We start from the raw sequence: 20,348 nt of genomic DNA on the forward strand, positions 1-20,348 counted from the left end.
TCCAATACAAAAGACCACATTTATTTTCACATGAAAATACTCTTTTTAAAACCATAGCATATAAAATAATTATTATCATTTTCTATTACACAGTATCTGATGGAAGGGCAATGAAAAATTAAGATATTGATGCAATATGGAAATAGCAAAGTAATTGGCACAGTGTTTTCTTTTTTTTCTAGAGGTTTCTAGATCCTAAAACTTCCAGATACATTTCCAGCCTGGATTTTCAACAAGCATCAAAGGTCATTAATTTAAGGTCATTATATTAAACTTTCCTGGGAGAATAACCAGTCATGTACTTTTAGTTTAAGTGAATTTGCCCATTGTTTTGGTGCATCACATAATCTATTTTTCTACACTTTACAGCAAAATTTCAAAATAGTCATTCTTGAAGTAGTTTTTTTTTTTAGTTTCAAACTTTGCTAAGTAAATAGCACTATTTCCAGAACATACCACATCCCTCCCCCCCCCCAGAAACACACACATACAACATATATAATTTGGAGAAAATGTTTGTTTTAGTTAAAAATATGAACTTATGATTCTTACCCCATTTGATGTTATATGGGTGAAAATTTATTTATGTATAAATTCTGAAGTCAACACATGATATACTATATAGATCACTTATTTTCTCCCTTTGCTCTAAAATGATAAACAAAGTTAATTACTTCTCCAGGTTTGTGGTGGAAACATAAGTTTAACATTCTATGTGTGGCATCTAGTCAAGTGGTGAGCAATATTATATGAGCCCTCAAAGAGATAATCTTTTTGTTGGGAATTTCCTGAACACTAGCTTTAGCATGGATGATGAAAATTAGTTGAACATGAATTAATGTTCATCCTTAAATTTAGTCAACTCCTGCTATGTGGGAGGTTCTATGATGGATAAATTAGAAATCTTTTCAGTCCTCAAAAAAAATTTAATGTCTAATAGAAATGATACAAATAAGTATAATTGAAAAATAATATAGTAAGTGTTAAGATATAGAATTTCCTAAGCAGGGAAACAATTCAACTAAGTTCGATAAAGAAAATTTGCAAAAAAAGAGATTTGGGCAGACATGATGAAGTAAGTTTTAAGAGCCTGGGAGAATCACAGAAAAATATTTTTAGTTTGTCACAGATTTATATGAAAGCAAGCATACAAAACCAGAAAAAAAAATTATGAAGTATCTATGAAGAAAACTTAAGAGTTTGAAAAGAAATGGGTTTGAGAGGTCTGTGCTAAGTAGAATTAGAACATGAAAATTCACAAAGTGAAAATGGAAAGATTAAGTACCTATGTATCTCAAGGAAGAGAAATTTTAAGAAGTCCTTAGCCATATATTTGATGAAACTCCCCTCTAAATCAATTCACAGTCTCCTCAACTTTTCATGAAGTTTCTAAACTCCTTCAAACTTATCTGAAGATGAGCAGATAAAAGAGTTAAATGTCTTTCTGCCAGAGCACTTAGTGTAAAATTAGTAATATAAAAGATATTGTCAGTGTTCCCGACATCAATTTTGTTTATTTTGATTTTATTATTACACTAAATTTTCTATGAGAGTGAATTTTAGGTCAGATGCTGTCTAAGTGCCAATACAATTCCTAAATACTTACCTAAATTTTTAAGCAGTTTCACTTGGAATGGAAATACATTTCATGAGTAAGGAAAAAAAAATCAGGGGTGTTGTATGATAACAAAGATTTTAAAATAATCTCTCATAAGGGAGGCAAAGAATTTATCAAGTATTTACCAGCATATGACTCATGTTTGTTAGATAAAAGCTGAAAGGTGAATACCTCCCATTTTCCAGTCATTATAGGAAGAAAGATGGCAATGAAAAGGCAGGTACAGCATCTCACATCGTTTAGGAAAGACATCGTTAAGGCTATTCGTGGGGGCTTATTGTTCCATATAAATTTCAAGAGTGTTTGCTCCATTTCTTTGAAGAATGTCATGGGTATCCTTATAGGGATTGCATTGAATTTATACAATGCTTTCGGTAGTATTGCCATTTTGACAATGTTAAGTCTCCCGACCCATGAGCAGGGGATATCTTTCCATTTCCTCATGTCCTCTTTTATTTCCTGAAGTAGCGTTTTGTAGTTTTCTTTGTACAGGTCCTTTACTTCCTTAGTTAAGCTGATTCCTAGGTATTTGATTTTCTGGGGCACAATTGTGAATGGGATTGTTTTTTTCATGTTGCTTTCTTCTCTCTCACTGTTTGCGTATAGGAAAGCCATGGACTTTTGGGTATTGATTTTATAACCTGCAACTTTACTATACGAGTCTATTGTTTCTAGGAGTTTTTTGGTGGAAGTTATTGGGTTCTCTAAGTAGAGTATCATATCATCTGCGAATAGTGAGAGCTTGATTTCTTCCTTTCTCTACCTGAATGCCCTTAATATCTTTTTCCTGCCTAATCGCTATTGCAAGTACTTCCAGTACTATATTGAACAGCAGTGGAGAGAGTGGGCATCCCTGTCTCGTCCCTGATCTTAGAGGGAAGGCTCTCAGTTTTTCCCCATTGAGGATGATGCTTGCTGTAGGCTTGTGGTAGATGGCTTTAATTATGTTGAGGAAGGTCCCCTCTATACCCATTTTGGCTAGGGTTTTCATCATAAAGGGGTGCTGGATCTTATCAAATGCTTTCTCTGCATCTATTGATATGATCATATGCTTTTTATCTTTTCTTTTGTTGATATGGTGGATTATGTTGATTGATTTCCGAATGTTAAACCATCCTTGCATCCCTGGGATGAATCCTACTTGGTCATGGTGTATGATCTTTTTGATGAGTAGTTGGATTCTATTTGCTAGTAGTTTGTTGAGGATCTTTGCATCTGTGTTCATCAGGGATATCGGCCTGTAATTCTCTTTCTTTGTGGTATCTCTGTCTGCTTTTGGTATCAGTGTGATATTTGCTTCGTAGAAACTGTTCGGAAGTGTTTTTGATATTTCAATTTCGTGGAAAAGCTTAAAGAGCATCGGGAGTAAGTCCTCTTTAAAGATTTGGAAGAATTCACTAGTGAATCCATCCGGGCCAGGACTTTTGTTCTTGGGGAGACTTTTTATTACCATTTCAATTTCCTTGATGGTGATAGGTCTGTTCAGGTACTCCAGGTCTTCTTGGTTCAGCCTTGGGAGTCTGTAGGAGTCTAGGAATTTATCCATTTCCTCGAGGTTTTGATGTTCCATGGCATAAAGCTTCTCAAAGTACTCCCTGAGGATCCTCTGAATTTCTGTGGTTTCTGTTGTAATGACCCCCTTTTCATTTCTGATTCGGTTTATTAGGGTTTTCTCTCTCCCTTTCTTTGTGAGTTTTGCTAGAGGCTTATCGATCTTGTTAATTTTCTCGAAGAACCAGCTTTTGGTTTCATTGATCTTTCGGATTGTTTTTGGGTTTCCATCTCATTAATCTCTGCTCTGAGTTTTATTATTTCCTTTCTCCTGTTCGGGTTGTGCTCCTTTTTTTGGTCCTTCTCCAAGCTCTTAAGCTGTGAGGTTAGGTTACTTATGTGTGCTCGCTCCTCCTTCCTGAGGAATGCTTGTAGAGCTATAAACTTTCCTCTTAACACAGCCTTTGCTGTGTCCCATAAGTTTTGGTAACTCGTGTTGTCATTTTCATTCGTTTCTAGGAATCTTTTGATTTCCTCTTTGATTTCCTGTCTAATCCACTCGTTGTTCAATAGTGCACTGTTTAATTTCCAGGTGTTTGATTTGGTTTTCTGTTTTTGTGTGTGATTTACTTCTAATTTCAGCGCATTATGGTCTGAGAAGATTGTTGATACAATCTCTACCTTCTTAATTTTATGGAGGCATGTTTTGTGGCTCAGCATGTGGTCTATCTTGGAGAATGTTCCATGTACGCTTGAGAAGAATGTGTATTCAGCTTTTTGTGGATGAAGTGTCCTGTATATATCTACTAAGTCCCTACCTCCCGAACTTCAAACTGTACTACAAAGCAGTAATAATTAAAACAGCACGGTACTGGAACAAAGGCAGAACTGCAGACCAATGGAACAGGGTTGAATACACTGACATCTCTCCTCAATCATATGCTCATCTAATCTTTGATAAAGGTGCAAGTAATGTGAAGTGGAGTAAGGAAAGCCTTTTTAATAAATTGTGTTGGCATCACTGGACGGCTACATGCAAAAAAATAGGCTCAGAACTCTGCCTAACACCATGTACAAAAGTAAGATCAAAATGGATTAAAGACCTCAACATCAGACCAGAAACCATAAGGTACATTGAAGATAAAGTTGGCAAAACCCTCCATGACATTGAAGCTAATGGTATCTTCAAAGATGCCACGCCACTGGCCGAGCAAGTGAAAACAGAGATAGATAAATGGGACTATCTTAAACTAAGAAGCTTCTGCACCTCCAAAGAAACAGTGACCAAAATACAAAGACAGTCTACAGAATGGGAAAGGATATTCACCGAATACACATCTGACAAGGGGTTGATATCCAGGATATACAGAATACTGGTTAAACTCCACAAGAAGAAAACATCCAACCCCATCCAAAAATGGGGCAATGAAATGAACAGAAACTTTCTCAAAGAAGAAATCCGAATGGCAAAAAAGCACATGAGAAAATGCTCTACATCATTAATCATCAGGGAGATGCAGATCAAAACCACAATGAGATATCATCTCACACCTCAGAGACTGGCCCACATCCAAAAGAACAAAAGCAACCGATGCTGGCGTGGATGTGGCGAGAAAGGGACACTCCTTCACTGTTGGTGGGAATGTCCACTGGTTCAGCCCTTCTGGAAAACAGTATGGACGATTCTCAAAAAATTAGAAATTAGCTCCCATTTGACCCAGCAATACCACTCCTGGGAATATATCCCAGAGAGGCAAAAATGTATAGTCGAAGTGACATCTGCACTTGTTTGTTCATTGCAGCGCTCTTTACAATAGCCAGAAACTGGAAGAAACCTGAATGCCCAAGAACAGATGACTGGTTAAAGAAACTTTGGTACATCTACACAATGGAGTACTATGTAGCTGTTAGAAAAGATGAAGTCATGAAATTTACATACAAGTGGTACAATATGGAAAGTATCATGCTAAGCGAAATGAGTCAGAAAGAGAGGGATAGACATAGAAAGATTGCATTCATCTGGGGGATATAAAGTAACAAAGTATGAGATTAATACCCAAGAATAGCTGAGATCAGCACCAGGAGGATTACTCCATAACTTAGAGGCCAGCTGGGTATCCTAGAGGAAAGGGCAGTTCAGATAGAGAAGGGAGCACCAAATAAAGTATGTTTGGACGATCCTCCCAGGAGGGGAGATGCATGTAGAAAGTAGACTATGGACTGAACATGTTTGCCACTCAATGCCTCTTTTGCAGACCACAACACCCAAAAGGAGAGAGAGAACACAGGGGATTGCCCTGCCACAGAGACAGGGGGGATGGGGGGATGGGGGTGGGAGGGATATTATCCATGGTGGTGGAAAATGGGCACTGGTGGAGGGATGGGTATCTGATCATTGTATAATTGAAACCAAAGCACAAAAAATTGTAAATCTACAACTTTAAAAAAAATAAAATAAAATAAAGGGGAAAAAAAAAGAAAAAAAAAAGAATAAAATAAAATGTGATTTTGGAAAAAAAAAAAAGACATCGTTAAGGAAGGAAGTCATTCCCATAATGAGCGAGCATTGTAACAAGTCTAACAAGGGCTGAGGGATAGTGCAGCGAGTAGAGCGTTTGCCTTGCATGTAGTCGACCTGGGTCTGATCCCTGCATCTCACATGATCCTTTGAGCACCGCCAGCAGTAATTTCTGAGTGCAAAGCTAGGAATAACCCCTGTGCATAAAATCTCTAAAAGAGCATTCCTTAAAAGGGATAATAAAAACATTATTCATTCATCTAATTAGGAAACTATTAAGAAAATAATTCATCAGTTGAAGTGGGATACTATATTAAAACTCCCTGTTAGTAAGAGAGACTTTGTTCTTCCTCAGTTTGATTAGTTGTGTCTTTACCTTAAGCACGTGTTCATTTTTATTTGATGGGATAGATTGGATTTTGCACTTTGTTCTCTTATTCCTGAACAATACAACCAGGGATGCAGTAACATTTAAAAAGAGGATTTGGAGTTTGTTTATGGAAACAAATGGCAGGTCACCTGTTTCTGTCAGAAAATTTAAAGATAAAATATTTTAAGTACAGCTGGAGCAATAGCACAGCGGGTAGGGCGTCTGCCTTGCACGCAGCCAACATGACCGACCCGAGTTCGATTCCTCCGCCCCTCTCGGAGAGCCCGGCAAGCTACCGAGAGTATTCGATATGCCAGACACAGTAACAACAAAGCCTCCAATGGAGACGTTACTGGGCCCGCTCGAGCAAACCGATGATCAACGGGAGGGCCTTTTACTAGTATGTTATATCTCTTGCAAATCAAAAAAGATCAAATAAGTTTGCTTATTATTTGTTCTGTTTTTCTGATCCAAAAAGTACTGTAAAATCATGGAATAAATAATACCAAAACTTCTTACATATATATATTTTAATTTCCTTTACCTCTGGATAAAGCAATATGGGATTTTTTAACGAATATTCTTCATGCAATGTACAAATATATCTTCTCCTTAGAAGTGCCTATATCTCATCTCTATATTTTCTACTGTTTTATGGGAAGAGATGAGTGTCATCCAGATTTACATGCTATTGCTGTGCTGACCTAAAGATGAATATTCAATGAAGAAGGAAACAAGAAACCACCTTAACTTTGAACAGTCAAAACCAGAAGGGGCTGGAGTGATAGCACAGTGGGTAGGGTGTTTGTCTTGCACGCAGCCGACCCAGGTTCTATTTCCAGCATCCAATATGGTCCCCTGAGCACCGCCATTGAGTAATTCTTGAGTGCAGAACCAGGAGTAACCCCTGTGCATCGCCAGGTGTGACCCCAAAAGGCAAAAAAATAAATTCAGTAGACCGTTGCTAACATCGATTTTATTGGGATTTATAAAGCTAGTCTCCTTGGCAACACCATTTTCAAAAGGCTCACAAATGTTCTTTTTGTTTCTTGGTTGGGGCGTGGGAAGTTGGGGCACACTAGGCTATGCTCAGGATTTAATCCTAACTTTGCACTCAGGAATCAGTTCTGGGATGGGGGTGAAGAGGGAACTCAGGGGAGCTTAATTATGTCAAGGATCAAATCTGGTACTGTTGCACCAAGGCAAGTACCCTATCCACTGCATCAGATCCAGCTCTCATTTTTTAATTATTTTTTGTTTTTACATTATCATTTAAAAATATTAAGGCACTTTGATCTACATAGTTATTCATAGTTGAGTTTCAGTTGTACAACGTTCCTACGCTAATCTCACCACCAGTGTTCCCTTCCCTCCACCTGTGTCCAGAGTTTGTCTCCCATCCCCAAGCCAGCATCTTTTTTGTTTTTTTTTGAGTTTTAGAATCACACCTAGCGATGCACAGGGATTAGTCCTGTCTTTGCAGTCAGGAATTACTCCTGGCAGTGCTTGGGGGTACTATATGGGATTCTGGGAATAGAACTTGGGTTGGCCGCATGTAAGGCAAATGCCCTACCAGATGTACTATCACTCCAGTCCCCCAACCCTGCTTCTTTGACAGACACACTTTAAATTTGGTGGCTGTAATTTGGATCTTAAACCTTCAGTATTGTTGGCTTTGTGACTTAGAGATATACATCAACCACATATGTTCCTGAAGCCCCATTACCTCCTTTCATTTCATTTCAATGGAATGGATCACGTTGGATTTTGTCCTTTACTCCAATTGCCATAACCTCACAAAAAATATCCAATTTCACTCAAAAGAGGCTTTTGGACATAGACGATGGGTCTGTGGGTAAGCGAAATAATATTCGGAACTGACTTTCTTAAAGAAATACTACAGTGATGGGGTCAGAGGGATAATACCATGTCAGAATACTTGCTTGCATGAGGCTGACCCCAGTTTAATCCTGGGGACCTTAGGGAACGGTGTACCCCGAGATCCCCAGGAGTAACCCCTGCATGCAGAGACAGGAGTAAGCTCTGAGCATTTCAGTACACCCTGAGTAAGCCAGATGTGATTCATAACCAAAAACCAATGGCAAAAGAAATATACAGTGCTAGAGGATTTGAGATAAAATTCAAGTTGAAACATATTACTTGACTCATCCAGAAAACTTAAGAGTCAGTGAATTTAAGGAAAACCGTGAATTGAGCAAAGGGAATTTTTATTATTATTCTATGTCACTGTCACTATCACTGTCCTCCCATTGTTCATCGATTTGCTTGAGCGGGCCCAGTAACATTGTGAGACTTGTTACTGTTTTTGGCATATTGAATATGCCACGGGTAGCTTGCCAGGCTTTGCCGTGTGGGCGAGATACTCTTGGTAGCTTTCTGGGCTCTCCAAGAGGGGCGGAGGAATTGAACTCAGTTCGGCCATGTTGGCCGCTTGCAAGGCAAACGCCCTACCCACTGTGCTATTGCTCCAGCCCATTATTGTATGTAAAAGTATCATATAAGTCATAGTTAGCAAGTATTGAGCTATTTTATTAATATTTTATGATAAAATATAATCGTATTACATTTATTATGTTATAATTATGTTATTACTATATTAGCACTATCCTGCACTGTCCTCCCATTGTTCATCGATTCACTCTATCGGGCACCAGTAACATCTCCATTGTGAGACTTGTTGTTAATGTTTTTGGTATATCAAATACACCACTGGGCGCCTGCCATGCTCTGCTGTGTAGGCGGGATGCTCTCGGTAACTTGCCGGGCTCTCTGAGAGGGACCAAAAAATTGAACCCAGGTTGGCCACATGCAAGGCAAATGCCCTACCTGCTCTGCTATCTGCTATCGCTCCAGCCCATTACTATGTTATAATGTAATTATTGTTTTTATTGCAATTTAGAAATTCTTAAATTATTTAGCCTCCTGTGATTTGGAAGTTTAATCATTAATGATTATTAAGTTATATCAAGTAGCTTTATAGGCAATATAAATTATTCACTTTTGGATTTTATTACCTAGAATTTAGAAAATCAAACTATAAACATAATGTTTATAGTTTGCAATGCAATGCAATCTGTACCACCAAAAAACTATTTGGAGAATATTTGCATTAGTATATAGTTAATAAATTTCACCTCTGCACATTGCAAAAGGAGTAAGAAAAAATCAAATTTGCTTGAGTTGAGATTTTGAGAAATATTCAGTCTCTTGCTCTTTTTTTACTGTCTGGAGGTTTAAATTTAAATATGGTATGAGTTATGATTTTAGTAATTTTCCTAAATAAAAAATGCATTCATGTTATTTTTCCAAGTATGACTACCTTTTATATTCATATTTTCCTCCATGAACAATATGGTAAAAAATAAAGGGAGGGAACAAGTGGCAATAATTTCTTACTCATTAGTTTGTATATAGGACTATTCCTAGAAAAATTAAAAGTCATTAGCAACTTTAATTTGCTTTTTTTTTTTAGTATTTTAATGCTGAATTTTTAGTAGCTCTTTGGTTTTAATGCTAAACTGCATTTTAAGATTACATTTTTATTGCAATTACATTAAGGCATTTTAAAGACCTTGGAAAAATTCTAAAAAAAACCTTTCATCCCAGGAACTAAAATAACTCCATCATGAATTAATACATATTTACTCAATAAACTAAAGTAAATCTCTCTGGAGCTTTTTGGTCCATTGAATAAAATGCTTAATTAGGTGAGAGGTTTTCTAATGTTTTTAAACATATCACAGCATGCATCAGGCAAACCAGAGTGCTAAAATGAAAATATTTCTCACTATCGGTTAAACTAGTAATTCTTTTGTAATATATCCAGTCTATATTAAAGACATTAAATTAATGCATCACTGTTATAAAACTGCAAAGGGGACTTCTGTTTTAAAGTAACTTCAGATATATAGATATAGTATAGACCTTAACAAGTCATTCATTATGGGCTTTTATTTTTGCAGTTTGATAATAGCAATAGACAAAATTTCACACATTGCTTACATTGTACATTATCAGTTATGTTATTTATAGACCAAAAATAATATTTACATTTTCTTTTCTTATCTTTTGTTTGTTTGGGGGCCATACCAATAGTGCTCAGGAATTATTCATACTTTTGCTCTCAGGAATTACTCCTGACAGTGCTCAGGGGAACATATGGGATGCCAGGGATCAAACCAGGCTCAGTAGAGTGCAAAACAAAATGCCCTAATGCTATAGTATCTCTCTGGGCTCAATATTTACATTTTCTGAAAATAATTCAATTTTTTTACCAAAAAAATGGTAATGGGAAAATTTAAGGTCAAGAAATACCCAAATCAGGGGGCTAGAGTGATAGTACAGCAGGTAGGGCATTTGCCTTGCATGCAGCTGACCCAGGTTTGATTCCCAGCATCCCATGTGGTCCCTTAAGAACCACCAGGAGTAATTCCTAAGTGCATAAGTCAGAAGTTACCCCTGTGCATCGCCGGTGTGACCCAAAAAGCAAAAAAGAAAAATACCGAAATCAAGCCAAAGAGCCTCATGCATGAGTTTGATCCCCAGCAACTATATATGGTCTCTTGAGCACCACTGGAAATGATCCCCGACTACAGATTCAGGGGTAAACTCTGAGAACTACCAGATGTGGCCCAAAACTTAAGATGTGTTTTAGTAGAAGCCACTCCCAAGCACTGCTGGGAGATCTTAGGGGCTTACTTCCGCCGGACTCTGCTTTAAGGTGCCCATCCTAGTAGTGGCATGCTCTGACCCAAGAAGCACCAGGACCATACCCACCAGTAATAGGGTAGTTGGAAGCATGCAATGCCGGAGGCTAAACCCAGGGCCTCACATATGGAAAGCCTGTGTTCTACCCCTTCAGCCATTCTCCTACCCCAGGCTCAACCAGCCCTTGTCATATACACAACATACAATTGTCTACTATCTCCTTTCTCATAAAAGAAAACCAGAATTAAAAACAAAATTGAATTCTTTTCTTAAAACTGATACAAAAGATAAGTAGCAAGGAAGAGAGAGTCAGCTAATGATGTAGGAATGAATGTTAATGGTGTATATGGAAACAGAACTTGAGAAGATGAGGAACATTGGAATATGTCGGTGTGGTAGGTCTGATGAAAGTGAGAAGTAGATAAGATACATATCTCATATAAGAACAGATTTCAAAAAAGTGACAGTAAGACACTAAGAAATTTAGTGACACTAAGAAATTTAATGTTTGTAATAATTGTACCCTTCTTATAATTGTCTTCAAACAGCCACCAGAATCTTCAGCTTTTATCTAGTTCCCTAATCAAGAGATTTGTATATTGAATTAAAGGATAATTTAAACAAATCAAAAATTAAGATTTTGTTTTCATTCACCTCTAACTGAATAAATTAGTATTTCTTTTAATTATTAATGCAGATAACGGCCATGGTAGTATGAAAATCTTTCTATGACACAAGAAAATTACTGTTACTTTCAGTTATGTAACACACTATGTTTGCTACAATTACAAAATATTACTTGTGCTTAAAACTAACTTAAAGTTGTAACAGTCAGTCCCTGCTAAAGCTATTTTATTTATTGTTAATCACAGTCCTCCCGTTGTTCATCAATTTGCTCGAGCAGGCCCAGTAACGTCTCCATCATGAGGGCGTTTGCCTTACAAGCAGCCAACTTGGCCGACCGAGTTCGATTTATTATTAATGTAGTGTATATATTATTTTTAACTGAATGCTATTTTGATGGATATATATATATATATATATATATATAAATCTAGGTGATTTCCTTTATGATAAGACATAACACAGCAATTAAATGTTCTTTACTGAAAACCTGGGACTCCATGATCCATGATCACTGAGCACCACTAAACAGCCACCTTTATGCAGACGCCTTGCTACAAATATGTCCTAATAGCTATGACTGTGACTTCTATAGGTTGTATGAATCAGTTACCATTTTCATCAAACTTAGCCCTCTACAGGATTACTGGGGTACTGCAACTGCCCTTTAATTCTGTCAGTTCTTTTTTGAAATTTCTCAATGTATGGCCTAAATTACATTTTAATCACAAAAGTAGGTGGTTGCATGTAAAATACAACCAATGCACTTTAACATTACACAGCATGAACCAGAGAGATAGTACAGTGGGCAAGGGTTTGGTCTTGCATGTGGCCAACCCAGGTTCAATCTCCAGCAACCCATATGGTCCTCCAAGTACCACTAGGAGTGATCACGAAGTACAGACACACGACTAAGCCCTGAGCACCACTAGTTAGAGCCCTCAAAAAAATTACACATCAACAAAAAAAATTTACACAGCAACAAAAATATTTACACCATCTCCCCCCGCCTTTTTGGTTGGATAAACTACTAAATACTACCATTTATTTTTCTTTTCTTTTTTTTCGGGGGGAGGGGGAGATTTTTACCAAGTGGCCAAAAATCCTGCAATCACTAGTCTTAAATGTAGAAATTATTGAATCTTGTTGACAAGGTATTTATCCTAAAATATCCAAACCCTAGCAAATATCTCAGAGATGGAGGGTAGAAGCAACATTTTCATGTGTATTTAATTAAGAGAATTGCCACTTTCATTTATTTTCCTTACTTTTAGAATAAATAGATTATTGCAAGAATCATTAGTACACATTAGCTTCTGGTTCATACTGCATCTTTTTGAGTTTTCAGTAGTTCTTTTCAGTCTCTTATTTTTTTTTTGCGGGGGGAAGACATTGCACTGCACTGTAGCACTGTCCTCCTGTTGCTCATCAATTTGTTCGAGCAGGCCCAGTAACGTCTCCATTGTGAGACTTGTTGTTACTGTGTTTGGCATATTGCATATATGACGGGTAGCTTGCCAGGCTTTGCAGTGTGGGTGAGACACTCGGTAGCTTGCCGGGCTCTCTGAGAGGGGTGGAAGAATCGAACCCGGGTTGGCCCCGGTCAGCCGTGTACAAGGCAAATGCCCTACCGCTGTGCTATCGCTTCGGTTCTTTGGGAGACAGGAGGCTTCTAAATTACTGGGGACATGGTACAACTAATAAATCCTAGGAACTTGAATTCCTACCTTCTTTTTCATTTTTTTCCCTTTTTAACTATAATACAGTGAGTTTCTTGGCCAAAAGCATTGTGACATATGGTACTATGATGAAGCTTTTAGACATTCAATGTGTTCAAAAATGAAGGTACTTCTAGCTCTTTTTGAGGAATAGGAAATCCAAACCTAAGATAAGATAATAAATCAGAGGAGACAAATCATTTTCACCATGACAGAAGGAACACAAAGTAATCCATGTGTCCAAGTGGATGATATGATAGTGCTAGTCCCTCTACCCCCTCACCCATAAACACACCATTACACACACAATTTTCACATAAAATATTTTGATATTTGAATTTATCAATTTTAATATTGGAACTTTGTTTTCTAATCAATTTCAACTCTAGAACTGTATCAATGGTTGTGGGGTTTGCCTACATTAAAAATAAATAAATAAATAACTTTTTGAAAAGCAAAAAAAGTGCACACACATTCATCCACAAAAACACACACATATATGGTCCCATATTGGAGATAAATCTCTTTGGAAGCTAGTTTCAGTTGAAATTTCCATATTCTCTAATATGAAAGACTAAATAATAGTCTCCAGAGAGAGCTCCTAATCTCCAGAACCCATGACTTTTTCCTTCTATGGCAAAAAGGAACTCTGCAGATGTCATTAAATTGAAGATCTTGACATGTGGCATAATACAGGCTGGCTCTGACTAGTCAAGTCTGTTTACAAGGGGAAAGCAGAGGAAGATGTGACTACAAAAACAGAAAGGGATTTGAAGATGGTACCCCACAGGCTTTGAAGATGGAGGAAGCAACCAAACGCCAAGGAATGCAAGAGATGTTTCTTGAGAAAAGATAAGAAAACAATGATGAAATTTGGCTTTTCTTACATTTTAATTTCAGACTAATAAGACTGCTTTTGGAATTTGTTTTTAATTTTTTTTTAATGAATCATCATGAATTACAGAATTACAAAGTTATTCATGATTGTTTCAAGCATGTAGTGTTCCAACACCAATTCCTTCACCAGTGTCCACTTCCCTTCACCAATGTTCCCAATTTACTTTCTGTCCTTTGGCCTGCCTCTGTGTCAGGCACTATTTTACTGTTTCCTCTCCCACCAAAGCCCCACCCCCTTTTTTTTTATTCTTTTAAGAACTGTAGTTTACCATACTATTACTGGTAGGGTATCATGCATGTCACTTTACCTCCTTTTAACACCTTCTGACTTTCTGAATTTTAAAAGATAAATAGGTGTTTAAGTTACTAAGTATGTGGTCATTTCTCACAGAAGTCAATAAAATGTGATAGAAACCATCAAAATTTACTTTCTCTTGACAAGCCTGCATTATTAGTTCAGCAGCTCAAAGATATCTGCCCTCTAGATCAGACTTTTCTGAGATTTTTGTTTTGTTTGGGAACATACCTAGTGATGCTCGGGGCTTACTTCCAACTCTACACCAAAGGCAAAGAGAGTCCCAGTACACATCCCAGCATTAGACAGTAGGGAATAAAAGCATGAAGGGATACATCTCAAGAGGGGAGATGTGGGTGACACGTGTGCTCGGCCACATGGGCACAAGCAGCACATTGGGCTGGGGAGGCACCTTTCCTTTCTTTTTTTTTTAATAATTTATTTATTTATTGAATCACTGTGGTAAAAGTTACAGAGCTTTCAGGTTTAGGTTTCAGTCATGTAAATATCAAACACATTTCCCTTTACCAATACTTATTTTTACCCGCGATCCCCAATAGAACCCCACCTCCCACCCCTCCCAATTCCTGTGAGGCAGATGAGTTCTAGTTAACACTCTATCTACTAGATTTATTGTTACAATAAAAGATGCACTATTATTATTTAGAGTTTATGACCCCCCCTCCCAAATCAGCCATGCTGAAAAAGCATTGTGAAATGATTTGCTTTCTACAGCTGAGTTCAAGAATTAAATGATGTCATGCAGCCACAATAGCAGCCGCATGGTTTTGGATTTCTACTATTTTACTTATTACCCTGGAAGTATTTCTATTAAAAGTTAGATAGTTAAGAGATTGGTTTCTGTGCTCTGGATTTGTGGCCGTGCCAGAGAGCCGCTTGTGGGGGGCATCTGGTGACCTCGGTAGGGCGTGAAGGATGGACCGGAATGCCCCCCCTTCCCATGAAGTCTCTGCCGCCCCCACCCCTGGCTCAAACCTGCTGTTGCCCCCCACGAGCGACTCTCCAGCACGGCCACGGACCCAGAAGCACAAGGACTTAGCACGGAAAACCAAACGCTTGGAGCAGAAAAGTGAATGGACTATGTGTTAAACCGCGCCAGCATGCCTGCCCGGAGGGGAAAGGGTGTTGCCCCATTTGCCCTGGCCTCTCTGGAAAGAAAGATGGCGGCCGCAAGGGAGCCTTGTGGACAGCAGGTTTGAGCCGGGGGTGGGGGCGACAGGGACCTCATGGGAAGGGGGGTGTTCCGGTTCGTCCTTCACGCCCTACCGAGGTCACCAGTTGCCCCCCACGAGCGGCTCTCCGGCACGGCCACGGCCCCAGAAGCACAAGGACTTAGTGCAGAAAACCAAACGCTTGGAGCAGAAAAGCGAATGGACTATGTGTTAAACCGCGCCAGCATGCCTGCCCGGAGGGGAAAGGGTGTTGCACCTTTCCTTTCTTTAAGGTTGCTTTTATGGGATTTTTCCCAGCCTGCTTCCAGCTAGCCCCACATTGGGTTGGAGCAATAGTACAGAGGGTAGGATGTTTGCCTTTTACGCGGCTGACCTGGGTTCAATTCCTCCGTCCTTCTCAGAGAGACCTGCAAGTGACTGAGAGTATCCCTTATGCACGGCAGAGCCTGAGAAGCTCCTGGTGGTGTATTCGATATGCAAAAACAGTAACAAGCTCACTATGGAGACGTTACTGGTGTCCCCTCCAGCAAATTGATGAACAATGGGAGGACAGTGCTACAGGGCAGTGACACAGTGCCCCCACATGGAGCTTCTACCTAGGTACAAGTTCATTGCTAGGGTGGTTGCTGAGGGGGTAGAGTGTAGATGGTTTTCTTTGGAATTTCTTTCCTTGACCCTTATTCCTGCTGGAGCTTCTTTTAAAGGGGGCTTAGGGGAGGAAGGGGGGTCCATCCAGCCTTCTCTGTGTCTGTTCCTGCCTGGGTGAAAGTCTTAATTCCTGAGCTCACCAGGCCAGCAGGTTCTTTGTGCTCTTGGGGCTGTTGGTTTCATTACTTTGTAGGAATTCCATTACCCTGGGGGCTTTCCCATCTCCCTGCCTATATCAGTACCACGAAGAGAACTTTAAAGGAAAGCAGGGATTTGGGTTCGGGTTGGAACCATCTGAAATATGGAGGTGGGAAGGTGTAATGATGGTGGGATTGGTGTTTGAATATTAAATGTAATCAAATATTGTGAAATACTTTATAAAATAAAATAAAATAAAATAAAATAAATAAATAAATAAAGGCAAGCACCCTATCCACTGAATTAGCGCTTTGGTCCCTTTTGCTGAGAATCTCTCTTTTTTTTTTAAATTTTATTAGTGAAACACCATGAGGTACAGTTGTAGACTTACAAATTTTTGTGCTTGGGTTTCAGTTACACAATGATCGAACACCCATCCCTCCACCAGTGCCCATTCTCCATCACCACTGATCCCAGTATCCCCCCACCACCCATCACCCCCATACCACACTGCCTCTGTGACAGCGCATTCCCTTTAGTTCTCTCTCTCCTTTTGGGTGCTGTGGTTTGCAAAAGAGGCATTGAGTGGCAATCATGTTCGGTCTATAGTCTACTTTCAACATGCATCTCCCATCCTGGGAGGATCTTCCCAACACCCTTTATTTGGTGCTCCCTTCTCTATCTGAGATGTCTTTTCCTCTAGAATGTATGGCTGGCCTCCAAGCCATGGAGTAAACCTCCTGGTGCTTATCTCGGCTATTCTTGGGTGTTAGTCTCCCAATGCTCGAGCGGGCCCAGTAACGTCTCCATTGGAGACTTTGTTGTTACTGTGTCTGGCATATCGAATACTCTCGGTAGCTTGCCGGGCTCTCCGAGAGGGGCGGAGGAATCGAACTCGGGTCGGCCATGTTGGCCGCTTGTAAGGCGAACACCCTACCGCTGTGCTATCGCTCCAGCCCTAAAAGGTAAAGGCCCTCCCGTTGATCGTCGATTTGCTCGAGCGGGCCCAGTAACGTCTCCATTGGAGACTTTGTTGTTACTGTGTCTGGCATATCGAATACTCTCGGTAGCTTGCCAGGCTCTCCGAGAGGGGCGGAGGAATCGAACTCGGGTCGGCCATGTTGGCTGCTTGTAAGGCGAACGCCCTACCTGCTGTGCTATCGCTCCAGCCCAATTTGTTACTTTATATTCTCCAGATGAATTTGTTACTTTATATTCTCCAGATGAATGCAATCTTTCTATGTCTATCCCTCTCTTTCTGACTCATTTTGCTTAGCATGATACTTTCCATGTAGTACCACTTGTATGTAAATTTCATGACTTTATCTTTTCTAACAGCTACATAGTACTCCATTATGTAGATGCACCAAAGTTTCTTTAACCAGTCGTCTGTTCTCGGACACTCGGGTTTTTTTGTTTTTTTTTTTTTAGATTTTAGCTCTTGTAAACAGTGCTGCAATGAACAAACAATTACAGATGTCACTTCAACTATACTTTTTTTGCCTCTCTGGGATATATTTCCAGGAGCGGTATTGTTGGGTCAAATGGGAGATTAATTTCTAATTTTTGGAGAATCGTCCATACTATTTTCCAAAAGTGCTGAACCAGTCAGCATTCCCACCAGCAATGAAGGAGGGTCCCTTTCTTGCCACATCCATGCCAACAACGGTTGCTTTTGTTCTTTTGGATGTGGGCCCCCTTTTGCTGAGAATCTTTTGATTCTCCTCCTTGGTAGCAAAAAGAATGGTCGCCACAGCTTTGTACTGAAAGCTGTGCTGTAATAATATCCCCAAAGTAGAAAATGATAGGTATTTAATTCTTAGTTCTCTCTCTTTTCAGGGTTTATGGATTGAAAATTCAATCAATGGCATTGGTTTTGAGAGCACAGACTTTATGTTTGCTGGAAGAAAGCTGAACCTCAGTGATCAGAGAAGCATAGATAAGGGGAGTCCCAGGACATTGAATCCAGGCTTCACTGCCTGTATTAAACCTGCTGGAGAACAAAACTTTCTGACATCTGCAGAGTTTTATTCAACTCTGTCTTCAGAATGGGCTTTTTGGTGTCTTGGTTAGCTAGAGTTGCCACAACAAATGCAACACATCCATAGACAAACTGGTTTAAACAATGCACATTGATTTCTCACATCTCTGGAATCTGGGATGTCCAAGACCAAGCTGCTGATATATCCCATTCCAAGGATCTTAGACTTAAGGTACAAAAAAAACACACATCTCAAGAGATGATATGCATGGCATGGGATGCATGAGATGCATGAGATGCATGGCATGTACACCCTAAAGTTTGAACATCCATGTCTCAAGAGGGGAGATGCAGGCCGTAGGTGCACTGGCAGCATGGGTGTGCCTCTCCTCTCCCAGTTTAGTTTATAGTCAGGTTTTCCCAAGCTTCCTTCCCTGTACCCCCTGTACTGCACCAAGCCCATTGCTTACGTGGTTGCCAAAGGGGAGAGCTTGGAGCTGCTGATTTTTTTTAAATTATCCTTCCTAACAGAGAGATAGCACAGTGGTAGGGCGTTTGCCTTGCACGTAGTCAGCCTGGTCGAGCCAGGTTCAATTCCTCTGCCCCTCTTCAAGAGCCTAACAAGCTACCGAGAGTATCTCGCCCGCGTGGCAAAGCCTGGCAAGCTACCCATGATGTATTCAATATGCCAAACAACAAGTCTCACAATGGAGATGTTACTGCGCCTGCTCAAATAAATCGATGAACAACGGGAGGGTAGTGCTACAGTGTCTTGGTTCCAGCAAAGAAGGAAGGAAAGTCTCTTTCCTGGGGCTACAGGCCCTTCTCTTTCATCCTTTCTTCAGTCTGAAATTCTGCATCTCAATGGCTTTCAGGACTCCTCAAATGAAGCCTGGTGTCAAAGGCCTCCATGCCTTTAAGGCTCATTTGTATTTCAGATGCTACCCCTCCCCCCACATGCATTTCCACCTGCAACAATAATATACACATGACTTTTTTGTGTCTGTCTTCCCCAATCTCCTTCAAATCATAGACCAACCATCACCAAAGTTAGAATTTTCTTTCATAGTTTTCTTTTAGGAAAAAGAGGACATTACGATGGAAATTTCTGTCTTCTTCAACCAACAAATAAAATGAATGTTTCCCTTAAAACGCCTGCTTTGGGTGGTCAAACGGGTTGGAGCAGTGCAGGAGGATGTGCTCTAGGCCCAAGAAAACCCTGCTTTCATTGCTTAGTCACATAATCTGTAATAGTTGGTAATGAACCTCAGAGATGCCACTTCCATTTGATGATACAGTTGTGCTGGGCAGGCCTGACTTAATGGACTATTTGGTTAGACTGATGTTCCCTTATTCTGATTAACTATAGTGAATCAGCGCAGAGAAAACTTCAGAATATTCCAGACCAAGACATCCCAAGATCATTGTATCACTGTTTCACTGTCATCCTGTTGTTCATCGATTGCCTTGAGCAGGCCCCAGTAACGTCTCCTTCGTTCTAGCCCTGAGATTTTAAAAAGTGCCACATTCGAGGCTCTTTCAGGGTCAGGAGAATAAGACCCACCATTGTTACTGGTTTTTGGCATACTGAATACGCTACGGGGAGTTTGCCAGACTCTGTCGTGTGGGCAGGATACTTTTGGTGCCTGCCAGGTTCTCTAGAGTAAGAACTAGATAATAAGATAAGAACTAGATAGTAAGATACCCTATAAAAGCCACCTTGAACAAAGGAGCGAAGGGCATATTCTGTCTGAGCTCACATAGCTGAGCACATGTGTCACCTGCATCTCCCTTCTTGAGATGTGTACATTCATGCTTTCATGTGTAATGCTGGGATATATGTAGGGGCTCTCTCTGGCCTTGGAGAAGCCCAGGTTCTCTCTTGAGCACATTTCTCTACAACTCTCTTCCACTTTCCTTTCCTCCTTCCCTTCCAAACCTCCAAATAAAATCTGTTTGACTTCACTGCTTGTCTACTCCTGAAATTTCTTTCTGTGAGGTGAGACAGGTAAAAGTAAAGGCCCTCCCGTTGTTCGTCGATTTGCTTGAGTGGGCCCAGTAACGTCTCCATTGGAGACTTTGTTGTTACTGTGTTTGGCATATCGAATACGTCACCGGGAGCTTGCCAG

This window comes from Sorex fumeus, unplaced genomic scaffold (assembly GCF_029834395.1).
Source record: "Sorex fumeus unplaced genomic scaffold, SorFum_2.1 ptg000265l, whole genome shotgun sequence".
Taxonomy (NCBI): Eukaryota; Metazoa; Chordata; class Mammalia; order Eulipotyphla; family Soricidae; genus Sorex; species Sorex fumeus.